Source organism: Dipteris shenzhenensis, chromosome 30, assembly GCF_047967505.1.
Source record: "Dipteris shenzhenensis isolate YYH24624 ecotype China chromosome 30, Dip_SZ_1.0, whole genome shotgun sequence".
Lineage (NCBI taxonomy): Eukaryota > Viridiplantae > Streptophyta > Polypodiopsida > Gleicheniales > Dipteridaceae > Dipteris > Dipteris shenzhenensis.
In genome coordinates, this window is record NC_141625.1 from 5,651,687 (window position 1) to 5,664,283 (window position 12,597).

The following is a 12,597-nucleotide window of genomic DNA, read 5'->3' on the forward strand; positions in this document are numbered from 1 at the left end:
AAGGGAGGCCAACCCTTTTCCTTGTAGCACTCTCCTTTTCTTTACATTAAAAGGCTCTTGGGCCCGTAGGGTGCCAAGGCTCTTGGGCCCGTAGGGTGCCAAGGCATATTGCTATCCTTTCCATCTCTCCCTACTGTCAGAAATAGCACTTGTGTTAACCATATAAGAGTGCTTGGGACAAGCTTGGCATTAGGAGGTGCTCCTAACTGGCTCCCAAATAGCGCTTGTGTTAGCCTCGTGCCTCCAAGCCCTAAGCTATTTGGTGCTCAAGCCCCCTATGTGAGGCTCAAAACTTGGAGTGGCAAAGCTGATCTTGGGCTACTTGCAGCTTTGCCCTCGTGAGGAAATTAATCGAACTAGCCACATTTGTAGCAATTTGCAGCTGGAACCTGCAACCTGTGACCGTTGGGGCATTTGGGGCTCAAACTCCCTGAGCTTGTACTGTACTCCTTCCATGGCTGTAACTGTTGAAGTAAATCATGAAGCCTAATCACTCTAATCATTGGTTACCCTGCATTCGGCGACTATACTCTATGGATGTTAACATGCCCCCAAAAAATTTTATTGTCTGAATAGGAGAGGCGATAGTCTCGTAGGCTTTGAATAAGTATTTCAATTCACAGTACGTATTGAATGAGAATAAGGACATTGTGTGAAGACTGGAGGCAGATCAACAAAGAAAAGGAACGCATCAGTTTGGTTTCAAACAACGTGGGCAATTCAAAAAAAGGCACAGAAATAAGAAGAGAAGTGTCCCCTTTGTTTCGCATAAGGAAAGAGATACACGATTCACTAAAGATAGAAGACGGAACTCAGGAGATTGTTCAATCTACGTGCGAAAATGACAAGACTACCTCAATGTGCGTGCATACGATTCTCATCTACCGTACTCATGTCGCAAATAAATCGTTGCAAACCCATCTGTTTTGCACAAGGAAGGACTCTACAGGATTGACTAAACACAGAAGACAAAATTGAGGAGACTCATCAATCTGCATTTCACAACTACTTTGTGTCATTAACAAACCGTGAGAACAACACAGTTTTAGTGCTTCATACTTTATTAGAAGGTCAACAATATATATGAGCCATGCTACATGAGACCACAGGCTTTTGAAAAAATTGCTTTTGGGCAAAGTCACTTAATGTATGTTTGGAGAAAGTTCTATGTCTCATCTAAATGTTCTTGTCTACCACATGTACTCGTTGCCTCTCCGTTGATGAGTCTATTCAGCATTGCTTATGGGACTGCAGGCAGACATGCGATTATTTTGAAGGGGATCGCTAGACTTTTGAGTGCTTTATGCGTTCTCCTTTTTCATGACCTAGGGCTTGGTAGCGTAGCTCTCTCTTTCGGGGCCTCATTTGTTTTACGAGAAGCATGACTCTTCTTGGGCTCTTTTGGTTCAATGACACTTGGCTGAGTCATGTTCTTTGGACAATGTTTGTGGCTCTATGTACAGACCTTTGCATGCAATTTGTGGATACTTTGTGGGAGATTCTGGTGAGCATATCAGCGTGGCACATTTGGAGATCCAGATGTACAAAGGCTTTGGATGGTTCCTAGGTCCACCCTACACATTTGGGGGACAGACATGGTACATACCTTGGTAGCCATTTGGGGGAGCACGCAGGGATATTCACGAGCAGCTTCTACCAGGAGGAATTTTTTCTCGAGGGAGTGGAGTGGAAGAAGAAAGGTATCACTTTCATCGGTCCCAGGTCTGGTGGAGTCAATGGCAAAGAAGCCACATTTGTCTCTCCTGACTGTAGCATTGGGACCATTGTAGATAGTTCTAAACCATTTGACATCAAGAATGAAAAAGCTAAATCCTCTAAAATAAACTTCATAGATGTCACGTATGGTCCCACAATAATCTAACTACGAGGAGAGAAGATTGGTATCAAAAGCACTTGCTTGGCTATCTTTTACAAAGTTAGCCATGACTCCACAATCATATGTGACTCTCCTTGAATTGATGCATTCCACACGAAAATGCCGCCCATGTGACCACAATGCACTGTACTTTTGTACTATAAAAGAACACGATTAAAACAATGAGGATGCATTTTGTAGCAATTGTGATCATAAATACCCAAATTAAGTAGAAAGGCTCCGACTGCAAGCTCTTGCCCTCAATCGGTTACATCCTCTCCATCATGTTTGGCTTCACGAAGAGCTTCTTGTAGCCAATCATGCGACATGTGTCTAGGGAGAAGAGCAAGGTCCCCGATGGATATGGCACCCTCTGCCTATGCATGGCTCTAAATCTCACCCTCTCATTTATTCCTTTTGCTTTGGCCTCTTCATATCTCTCCACCCATCTTTGCATCTTGGGACTATTGAGGACACAAAACTTATTAAATTTCTCTCTTTGCTCTTCGCTCATCTTTCTTTCAACCCCTTTATCCTTTGCAATGACACAATCTTCGTACTTGATGTTCCAAGCATTTGGCATATTGGCATCCTTGGATGCAAGAAAGTCTGTGATGTATACTAATGACTCTTACACAAGCCATCCCTCCATTATGCTTGCTTCGGGTCTAGCTCTTTGCCTTACAAATCCCTTCAGAATTTTCATAAACCGTTCAAGGAAAAACATCCGACTATGAATGGTTCCTGCAATGGTGACCTCATCAACTATGTGTACAAGCAAGTGCACCTGAGTCATCATAATGCTTGAGGGAAAGTGTTTCTCAAGCAAGCACACTGCTTCAATGGAGTCCACCTTAGCCCTCTTGATACTCGATACAGAGATAAAAATACTTGTTTCCATAAAAACCCTTAAAAAAGTAAAACTAGAGCAACCTTGAGCTAAATACTTATAATTAACATCCCATAACACAAATTTTCTCATTTATACATTATATGTTGGCTTTACTACAAATCACATAACTAAAATTACAAATAAATTTTGAAACTTATGCATGGGCATCCACATTGGGAGAGTCTACACCATCATTTTCATCTGTCTCCACCCATATGCACCCTTGTCTATGACGGGTTGCACGCCAACTTGCATGATTCTATCTTGCATTTGATGAGTTGTATATTCTTCTTCGATGTTCCGCGTTAACATCTTGCACTACATGGGACACTAAGAACTCTTTGAATGCTAGTTTTGCAGCTGCTCTTATTTCAATATGCCTATACCACCATTGAACCAAATTTTGAACCATTGGGCTTGACTTAGTTCTACCACCCCCGTGTTGGGTCGCTCTATTATATGCACAACGTGCTTGCCAATGCGATCTTTCCATGCCCTGAGTGGACCACACTCCGATGCTTCCATAATTCCATGCCATGTATGGTGCATGAGCATATAATATGTGCTGCCAAATAGAATAACAATTCAGTAAATATAGGACCATTCAATATGCACATCTCAATGTCCAAGTTAGAGATTACCATGTACTGTGTGAAATGATTCTTTCCCCAAGCTATCTCCATATTCTCGCTAAAGTCATTCACAGCATTGATGAAACACTATGCATCATCTTCTTCGAATCTTTTCTTTTGTAGTAAAGGTACCAAGCTATCAAGAGCTAACCACACTCGCGCCTTTTCTAGTCTTTTTTGTCCCTTCCCCCCTCGTTCACAATAGGCATTGTGTAACTTTCTCCATACATCAAACTCATTAGCATGTTTGAGCTTGTCATTCTTCTTCTTTGCAGGAAAGGAATTTTAAAGCCTTGACACCACCAAAGCTTGGCTTACAAGGAACATTGCATGTTTTTCTAGATCTTTTCTCATTTTTTGTAATCTTTACTTGCGCAAAGTGTAGTCCCATATCTGAAAGAACCTTTTCAATTCTTGCAATCATCCTCTCACTCTCTTGTTGGGGCTTCAAGTTATATGCATCAACTTTTCAATTATTCTCACAATAGATTGAAGTGCACAAATGTGTACTCGCTCAAGAGGAATTTGAAGAATTGGGCTCCATGATGGATCTTTCCCTGGAGCATCCCTATCTGGTGCCTTAGTTTGATCTATCTTTGCAAGTTTAGAGGCCCATTGCTTTTGATTCTTTTTACCACCCTTTGTAGGTACTCTTGTTTGCATGCACAGTGGACAAGGATGGCTTGTATTTGCTCCATGTGCCACATTAAACATACATTTAATAATCTTGAGGTCAGCAGTAGTAGCTAGATGCCACCCTACATGGTAGGATCCATAGCCCTTAACTTCAACTAGCTCACCATTGTTATGACCTTTGATCACACTTGGGATATCGGTTTGGTCAAAAAACCACTTCAAAATTGAATGTGACTCTTTTGGCACCTGCAAAAAAAACTCACGTTATTTCAAAATATTCTAAGTTTTTTTGCATTATTGCATTAAAATACAAATTTTTATCATACCTCAAAGGCAGTGAACCACCAAATCTCCTGTTCTGATTGCACACTCAACTGTCTTGCATCATCAAGCTCAACTTCAAGCTCAACTTCAAGGTCCAGTATTCTATTCATCATTGTTAAACTAACTCTTTCCAATTTTTGACCTTCGACCACCTCACTTTCATGAAGCTTTAGTACAATCTTCAGAGTACCATTACATTCTTCCATAGGAATATCATAAAACTTCACCATGGCTTGCAGAACTCTTCGAGCATCATCACAAAGTTATTATTGACTATGAATTCCAATTCTTTAGTCTCTCTAGCCTTTGTTTTCAAAGTTATTGTACTACATACATGTTGGGGCTCACCGACTAAATCAAGTATGCCCAAATTGAGTGCATGCCTTGCCTTATCAACATCAATCGGTTTAGGAAGCGGGGCTTTAAACTTTTCTCCCATAGAAAGACATGCTATGTTTAAGCTCTAAATATGAGCCGATATGCCCTTGTACTTATCCCTGCAGTATCACAAACTCCTTGTGCACTAAATGCATTGAAATGCTCCATAACTTTGTTCATTGACTCAGATGTTATCTCTTATTTTAGACTTTTGAATTTGGATGTTGTATAACAGAGACTCCAACATTTTTTTGTAAACACTTCACCCATAGCACCATAGGTTCATCATGGATGAACATGAGTTTTGAAACACTCCTACAAGCTCTCACTCGATGCTTCAAGTGACCACTTTTCTTGGATATTTCATCCATTGGACGCAATTTCCTCTTACGTAGTCTTGGACCCGTTGGAGTATCCTTCATGAATGATAATGTCTTCTCTAACTTCTTGATCTCATCCTTCAGAGCTGTGTTTTGCATCTATAAGTGAATTTCATTTATAATGCTCTCTCCTAATCGAGCATCTAATGTTTGAACCTTTACCTATAATTCTTGATTTCTCTTCTCTATGCCATCATATATAGACATTTGAACACTTGTAGCTTGCATAGATGGTACCAAATGTTGGTTCCAAGCCTCCAACATTGCGATCCTTTTGTCTCTTTCATTAACTAAAGATTGATATTGGCTGTGAAGGCTACTTGTTCCATGACCAATCAACCTTCGACAATATCCTAACAAACCATTCTCACCCTTACATAGGAACTTTATTAAGCTGGTCAATCCATGGAATCGAGGAGTCTGACAAGTTTGTGGATCTACTGGATATATTTTCCCTTCTAACCACAAATCCATATGTGCTTTTCCTTAATTTCGAAGAGCTACTAAATCACTTTCACTTGCTAAGGAGGATTCATTCCTCTTTAAAAACGGTGCATTCTCTGCATCTATTTGAAAATGGATATCCACCTTTTTTTAATTCCGAGTGGCTTGCATGATTTCATGCACTTTTCACCTAATATAATATAACATTGACATCAATAAATAGTATACAAACATGACATGTTTTAGAAAAGTATCAAACCAAGCAAAAATGAAAACCCCAATTGCATGCAAAATCTAACGATTGAAATCTATGAATTCAAAAAAACATTTACTTATAATCATACACTGTTAAACTATGTGAATGAACAATACCTCACAGGGATCTTTGAAGAAAAAATGTGATCAAACTTGTCCTCCTCAATGGTCCCTCTTGTAATCTAGGATGCTGAAATTGATGGATTTTTCTCCAATACTAATTATATGCTTCCAAACAACTCCAAATCTATTTCTAACCATCTTCTGTAAAAAAACTCAATAGTAAGAGTGTATCTTTTAAAACAAAAAAATCTTTCTTTCTCTTTAAATCATGTATTAAAAGAAAACAACAAAATTACCAAAACAAACTACAAATTAACTGCTTCTTCAAAATTGCATTATAAAATCTCATTATTTTCATTGTCTTGCATTGTTCTAAAGGTTTTCTCACCTGAATCTCCATGCAAGTTGCTCTGATAGACCCTGATTTGAGTTGAAAACTAAAAACATTCTAAAATTACATGAATGAACAATACCTGATTCTTGGAGCAAGACTCTTTGAAAGAAAAATGTGATCAAACTTGTCCCTCCCAGTGGTCCCACATGTGTTCCAGGATTGATGAAGTTGATGGTTCTTTCTTCAAAATAAATTATATGCTCCCAAACATCTTGAAATCTATTTCAAGCAATATTCTCTAGAAAACCATTGATATAGTAAGAGTGAAAAAGACTCATTTCTCATGGAATTTCTTACAAAACAAACAAATTTTGCAATGTTTTCAAACCATGAAATAAAACAAAACAACACAACTACACAAAATGAACTACGAACTAACTGTCTCTTCAAAGTTACATTATTAACAAACAAATCTCGTCACAATCACTGTGTTGCATTGTTCCAAAGATTATCTCACGTGAAAATGTCATCCATATGACCATAATGCACTGTACTTTTTGTACTGTAAAAGAGCATCATTAAAACAATGAAGATGCATCTATTTTATAGCGTATATTGCCACAAATAATTACTTAATTAGGTCAAGAGGTAAGAAACTTACATGCATCATACATCCAGATGATAACTCCCGCTCGCGCTCGTTTATTATCTCTCCATCACGTTCGGCTTTACGTAGAGCTAGTTGCAGCCAATCAAGTGACATGTGAGTGGGGAGAAGATCCAGATTTGTGGATATGGTTGCGATCGCTTGTACATTACTCTGAATCTCGTCCTTGCATTTATTCTTTCTGCTTTGGCCGCTTCATATCTCTCAATCCGCTTCTGCATCTCCTTGCTATTGAGGATACAAAACTTATTGAATTTCTCCATTTGCTCTTCGCTCATCTTTCTTTCAATCCCTTTTCCTTGGGGAACCTCGCCAATGATGCAATCATCATCCTTGTTATGCCAAGCTTGCGGCATATCGGGATCCGTGGATGCAAGAAACTCTGTGATATATGCTAATGACTCTTGCACAAGCCATCCCTCTGCCATGCTTGCTTCTGGTCTTGCTCTTTGTCTTACAAATCCCTTCAAAATTTTCATAAACTGCTCGAGAAAAAACATCCACCGACTATGAACGGTCCTACAATAGCCACCTCATCAATACGTGCACAAGCAAGTGGACTTGAGTTGTCATAATGCTCGAGGGAAAGTGCTTCTCAAGCAAGCATACGGCTTCGATGGATTCCACCCTAGCCTTCTCGATGCTCGATATGGAGATCTCTTTTTGAGATATCCACCTATTTCACATGCCCATGTAAGATATTTTCATAATCAGTCTACAGATTATTTAGCTTAAATTGAAGAAAATGCAATCAATGCGATTTGATAGTAAGCATACCTCACAATACCACTGATCTTGAATATAGCATTTCTAACATCTTCTTGTAAGCACCCTTTTATTGTAATTGGGAGTATGAACTATCAAAGCAACAAAGAAGTCATGTCAAAAATATAACATAATTATAATTACACTAACGCATCATGATTATCGGTACACTAATTCTATAGCTTAGAATACCTATAAGACCTTGTGCCAATCATGGGACTTGAGCCCACTAAGCTTATTGTCCTTTGAAAATGCTCCTTTCAAGCAACACATGTACCCTATCGGTGTTTGAAAAGAGGCAATGTCCGCCTTGACCGCTGCCTCCTCCCTCATAGACAGGATCCACGTTGCTTTTGGGAGGACGACTTTTCCCGAAGCATGCACTTGGGGCCACAAACGAGACATCCTATTCATAGCACGCAAAGTCTTCTCGCACTCCTCTCGAGTCTTTGGAACCGACCAACTGTGCCCAAATAGTAGCCCCCACGTTCAAGGGATCAAGCGACAAATGATGACACCACATACGCCTCAGCAAAATTCGATTGTTAAACGTCGAATGCAGACCACCGTGGAGATGGGGAGGTGTATGTTGAAAGGTGCTAGACTGCCAAACCACTTTTGGGCTGAGGCTATCAATACTGCGATTTACATCCTTAATCATAGTTATACAAAGGCACTCAAAGGTAAAACACCACATGAGGCTTACAGCGATAAGAAGCCATCTGTCTCCCACTTCAGAACATTTGGGTGTGAATGCTATGGACATGTACTAGACAAAGAGAGAAACAAGCTACAACCAAAAAGCACCAAATGTATCTTCTTAGGCTATTGTGATGAGAAGAAAGTCTATAAGCTATATGACCGAGAGGCAAAGAAGATCATAGCGAGCCGCGATGTGGTGTTTAGGGAGTAGCCACATGCAGTGGAGGCAGAGAAGAGCTCTTCCACTTTATCATCAAGTGAAGAGGTAATTCACTATGGAGCTATCCCATGAGCTATAAAGGAGGAGGAGATATCAAATGATGAAGGTATAAGTCACCAACCTATTGTTACACCACCGAAAAAGCCATTGCCGCAATGGGTAAGGAAGCTCTACGACCATGATAACCAGATGCCTATGTCTTTTGACCAACATGCAAATGGACCAAGGCGGTCCCAGAGAATCGAGGAGCAAAGGAGTGCTTCTACTCACATAGTCAATATGGCCTTGATGGCTGAGATTATTGCAAAAGTAAAGGAGCCTGCGAGTTTGGAGGAAGTATCTGCAGACTGAGATTGGAAAAACACTATGCAAGTAGAATATGACAACATCATGAAGCATGAAACTTGGGAGCTGGTAGATCGACCACCTAACAGAAAGGTTATTGGCACCAAGTGGGTTTGGAAGGTAAAGTATAAGGCCGATGGGACTTTGGAAAAGTACAAAGCCAGATTGGTTGCACAAGGATTTTCGCAGGTTGAAGGGTTTGATTTTCAAGAATCTTTCACTCCGACTACTAGAATGACCACTATTCGCACAGTACTATGAGTGGTTTCTCATAAAAAGTGGCCAGTTTATCAAATGGATGTTAAATCAGCATTCTTGAATGGTGACCTCAAGGATGAGGTGTACGTGGCTCAACCACCTGGGTTTCAGGACCCCCATTCTGAGAACAAGGTATATAAGCTAAAGAAGGCTCTACATCCGGTAGGGAATGACATCCTGGTAGCAGTCAGCAATGATGCAAAATGTCTAGCAAAAGAAAAATGTATGATTGCTCTCAAGCCAGATAGAGTTGTAAAATAGTTGTCCAATGTTCTTTATGTGGCAGATATCAAGAGGAACTTGTTGTCCATTTCTACGATCATGGATCGGGACCTCAAAGTTCACTGCAATAAGAATGGTGCATAGATTTTGGATCTTCAAGGAAAGGTCATTAGTAAAGGTACACGGTGCAACAACATCTACGAACTCTCAGCTTTCAGTGCTCGAGCCGATGTGAAGAACACTAAGGTGTGGCATGAGAGGTTTGGTCATCTAAACCTTAGTTCTTTAAAGGAGATGCATAAAAGTGGAATGATTGCAGACCTATTAGAAATTACAGATCTGCCCAATGTATGTGAAGCTTGCATGATGGGCAAGCAGCATCGACAGCCCTTTCCTAAAGAGGCCATCAGGGCAAAGGCTCCTCTAGAGCTCGTTCACACGGACCTCTGTAGAAAGATGGAGACGGAAGCTTTGGGTGGTTCCTACTACTTCATGATGCTGATCGATGACTACAGTAGAAGGATATGGATATACTTCCTAAAGACTAAAGATGAGGCTTTTAGTAAGTTCAAAGAATGGCATGTAATGGTCGAGAAAGAAATGGGGAGGAAGCTGAAGAAGTTGAGATCAGACAGAGGTGGAGAGTTCACATCAAGTGAATTTGAAAGTTACTACAAAAGCCATGGGATCAAGAGGCAAAAACCCCTGCCACATACATCACAGGAAAATGGAGTAGCAGAAAGCAAGATATGCATCATCTACGAAATGGGCAAGAGTATGATGAAAGGGAAAGATTTGCCAAAGACTTTCTGGGCTGAAGCATGTAACACGGCAGTTTACATTCTGAATCGTAGCTACGCGAAGGCTGTGAATGGGATGACTCCACTGCAGGCCTTTTCTGGTAAGAAACCTTCAGCTGCACATTTCAGAGTTTTTGGATGTGACTGTTTTGTGCATGTCCCTGATGCTAATAGGACCAAATGGGAACCGAAGAGCCGGAAATGTATTTTCTTGGGCTACAGTGAAGAGGCGAAGGGTTACCGTCTCTATAACCCTATTACCAAGAAGGTAATATTGCGATGTGGTCTTCTCAAAACAGTCGCATCAATTGGAGGAGGATGCTTCCTTCCTAAACAACCAGGACCAAGATATCCATCTAGTACAACCATCAATAGCAGACCGAACTCCCCCAACAGTGCTTGGGAGGATTCAAGATAAAGAAGAGCCCGCAGAACCACAATGGCAACAACCATTCCTGAAGTGGGTAAAGCAGCTTTTGGATGGTAGAGAACCTCCAACCATTGAGGAGGAACCATCCGAACACCGCCAGTCGAAGAGATTAGAGGAGTAAAGAAGGGTGCAGGAACACTTGGTCAACTACGCTTTGATGACAAAGGTGATCCATGCTGAAGAACCCAAGTGTCTTGAAGAGGCACAGGGTGATGATAGGTGGATGGAGGCTATGCAGTTGGAGTATGGCTCCATAATGAAGAACAACACTTGGGACCTTGTGGATCGATCACCAAAACACAAGATAATCGGCACCAAGTGGGTGTACAAGACCAAGTACAAGTCCGATGCCATGTTGGATAAGTACAAGGCGCGGCTCGTGGCAAAAGGATTCACACAGGTACATGGTTTTGATTATCAGGATACTTTTGCTCCCACAGCTCGACTAACCACAATTCGCAGTGTTTTGGCTTTAGCTGCCCAAGGAAGTTGGCATGTGTTTCAGATGAATGTAAAATCCGCCTTTCTAAATGGAGATCTCAAGGAGGAAGTATATGTGGAACAACCACCAGGTTTTGTGATCCCTGGTTCAGAAGGTAAAGTCTGTAAACTGAAGAAGGCACTTTACAGGTTGAAACAGGCCCCACGAGCGTGGTACCAGTGGATTGATGCCTACTTTCTGCAAAACGGGTTCAAGAGGAGCCATCTGATGCAAATTTGTATATCTTCAGAGAAGGAGGCAAGTGCATGATCATGGTCCTTTATGTGGACGACCTTGTCATAACAGGGAACCATGAAGAGAAGATCTCACAGACAAAGCATTTTCTAGGAAGAGAGTTTGAAATGATAGACCTCGGATTGATGCATTTCTATTTGGGGATTGAAGTTTGGCAAGAGCCAAAATAGATCTTCATCTCAGAGATGAAGTATGCTGGAGAGATACCTGAGGCATTTGGCATGGTTGAGTGCAAGACAGTTGGCACCCCTATGGAGGTTGACATGAAGCTCTCGAATGAGGATTCATCACCACTGGTGGACGAAGTGAAGTACAGAAGGCTTGTGGGCAGCTTGATTTACATGTGCAACATGTGGTCGAACATCAGCTTTGTGACTGGTGTACTAAGCAGGTTTTCCAATAAGCCTCGGGAGAACCATTGGTGGAGGGCAGGGATGTGGGTGCTAAAATACATCTTGATTTTGGCATCGCCTATACCAAGGGCAACATCTTGACCAGATTCTGTGACTCGGATTGGGCAGGAGACTTGGACAGCAGGAGGTCAGTGACAGGTTACTGTTTCTCACTTGGATCTAGAGCTATGTTATGGGTCACCAAGAAGCAACCCACATTTGCTCTTTCTTCTACCAAGGCTGAGTACAAATCAGCATGTTATTGCTTCTTGTGAGGCAGTGTGGTTGAGGAGGATTTTAGGGGACATGGGTGCAGTGCAGAACAAGCCTACGTAGTTATCATGTGACAATCAGAGTTGCATGGCGATTGCAAAGAACCCTGTGTTCCACGCTTGCACAAAACACATTGAGATTCAATATCACGTTGTACGCAAGCTCATCATGGATGGAGAGGTCGACTTGGTGTACTATCCGACTACAGAGAATGCTGCGGACATCTTCACGAAGGCTCTTGGAAGAGACTTGCTGGAGAGGCATCTTCATCGACTTGGCATTGGGCTGAAAAAGTAAGTTCACTTGCGGGTGGACATTGAGGGGCAGTGTTAGATATCAATGCTCCACTCTCGTGTAACTATGCGGGAACTAGCTAACTCTACTTGTAAGCCCCCCCATATGAGAAGAAGGCATTTGAGTAGCTCGATTATCCAGTAGGTCCTGGTTTGGACACCAGATGGGGGCCATGTGTGGCCTGATGGTTGGACGGAGTTGGCACACTGCCAACTAGGCTACATGCAAGTGCGGGAAGGCATCCCATGACTTACCGCATTGAGGGTAGATGGAGCATTT